General features: G+C 38.2%; 1 long non-coding RNA gene across 1 annotated transcript; it reads right to left on the reverse strand.

Annotated features, from left to right (window-relative positions):
- Positions 1 to 1,249: 1,249 nt before the first annotated feature.
- Positions 1,250 to 2,321, reverse strand: LOC122068153. Its single transcript, XR_006136993.1, has 2 exons — positions 2,207 to 2,321; positions 1,250 to 1,769 (listed from the first exon to the last, which is right to left on the reverse strand). It is a non-coding gene; the product is annotated as an uncharacterized LOC122068153 (long non-coding RNA).

The following is a 2,321-nucleotide window of genomic DNA, read 5'->3' on the forward strand; positions in this document are numbered from 1 at the left end:
GTAGTCAAGTACACTATTTCTGTCTAATTTGAAAAAACTGAAACTACTACTGAATTAACCACCAACTCATAACTACTACTAACCACCAAAATGAGTTGAACTCTGAGGCTCTGTTTGGAAGCCAAGAAATAACAAAAATAATACAAAAGATATAATAAGACAAAAATCTTAATAACACAATAAATTTTTTATTTTCGCATCTATCTCTCTGCTTAAAGTTTTTTATTTTTTTTCCTCAGCTTCCAAACATAGCCTCAGACTCTCTGTGGAGTATGGAGTATGTGACTTCATCGGACCAAACTCTGCATGTTTTGTTTTTCTAGTACTATCTAGTAACCAAGGGTCCTCTCCAGGATGCATTCGACGGCTGGCAGATTTTGGGCATGCATCCCAAGTGATGCCCAATCATCAAATGCGGACTGGAAAGAATCTTGCCATGGGTGACAAAACAAGAAACATTCTAATGTGTTGAGTATTCCAGCATTTTAAGGAAGATATCAAGAACATGGCAATGGCACTTCCAGTTCCAACAAAGTTCTCATAGCCCAATCCAGTCTTCACTGAGAGCTTCTCCAGATTCTAGACTTTAAACCAAAGTCCTGACTGACATTTTTTTTAATATTTTCCTTTTCATTTCAGCAAACTTTCCCAAATAAAAAAATTTATTTCACTTCACTGTTCTACCCAAACGGAGCTATAATCCTAGTTAATATCTTATATCTCCCATATGTAGTTCTTCAAATTATTTTGAATGAAGTATGGAGCAAACACTAAATCTATGCAGGCTAGGGGTGAAAGTTTGGCCCTAACAACCCGAACCCATCCTGAGCCCAAACAGGGCTTGGGTCAAGTTTTTTGACCTTGAGGGTGGGTTAGAGTAGAGGCCTCAACCTGGCCCAAAATTTAACCTTGCATTTTTATAATAGAAATTAGGGCTCTAATTGGTATTTCTTTTTTCCATAACCTTTTAATATATGAGATATAAATGGCAAAAACATATCAATCAAGGCCAATCCAACCATTGTAGAAGCCAAGGTCAACCCAGCCCGACCCAATCCGACCCTGATAGGGTCAATTAGGGCTGGGTTGGGTTGATATGAACCCAACAGGGTTGAGTTGGGCCTAAGTTGAATTTTGAAGACCTAGGGTTGGATTAGGGTTTTAAGAAACCCGGCCCTGTTTCACCCCTAATGCACGCACATGAACACTTCCTGTCACATGATTGCAGTAAGTTACGTTGGCATGGTTCTACCAAAGACAATGATCCCCATATATCTCTCAATATATCAAAAATATTTTCCTCTCCCAACTTTCTGAAGGCACCAACATGTTGTCCTTACAATAACTTGTAAACACTATAACAACACACACAAAAGAAATCCCAAGTCACCTCCCAAGGTTGTCACAGCAGTTAATGCTCTGGAACTTCACCAAAAAATAACTAGGGTAAAATTTCAATTAAGATCAGGTGTTGAAGAATATCAAGCCCCAATAGCCATATCCATATCTGTGACTCCATCAATTCCCTTGAACACAACTCGTAGTTTCCGCGTGCATGATGTTTTCTTGTCATCCTTCTTGGTCACGCCGCTGACATTGACAACTCCCTTTGGGACTTTACCCATGAGGTTGAACAGAGGTTGGGTCAAGTTTGACCGAGTCATCTCTTCCAGTACAGGAGGTGCTTGCATATACAAATTCTCTCCTAGGTATGAAATACTTGGTTTCGAAATAAGCAGCTTAGGGTATTCTCCAAGAAGTTCCATAAACTGTTTCCACACGAAATACATTGAAGGTAAGCACAAATACAAGCTAATAGGATAAATAACAATGACGAAAAATTAATAGCTAAGCCAAATATTTGATTCCTACTAGGACTTTCTTTGCTTGGAGAGACTAGACAGAACAGCTAATTCCAATAGAAAATAAAGGAAAAAATTATGTCCAACCAGTAGTTTGAAAAATACGCATCAAGATAGGTAATTAAACACTTAAAAGAATCAGATGCAATATCAACTTTCAACTACAGTATAACCACAAGTAAAAGGCTCATAAAATCAAGCCAAAAGAGTGCTTTTAAAAGGTTAGACTGACCACCAAAAAAAATAAAACTCTGGCCAAGAAGAGACTCATATAAAACAACTTGAATAAAAGGCAAACTCTTGCGTAAACTATATCAAAGTGACATGAATCCTGATATAAGGACCTTTTGTAGAGTGATTGAAGTATCCAGCTCAATAAGAACTCCAGGACCACAGACAGGACAATCCTTGTCCCTTATAAACTCGGTCACTTTGGTGTGCAGGCCTTCAACACCATTA

This window comes from Macadamia integrifolia, unplaced genomic scaffold (assembly GCF_013358625.1).
Source record: "Macadamia integrifolia cultivar HAES 741 unplaced genomic scaffold, SCU_Mint_v3 scaffold3460, whole genome shotgun sequence".
Lineage (NCBI taxonomy): Eukaryota > Viridiplantae > Streptophyta > Magnoliopsida > Proteales > Proteaceae > Macadamia > Macadamia integrifolia.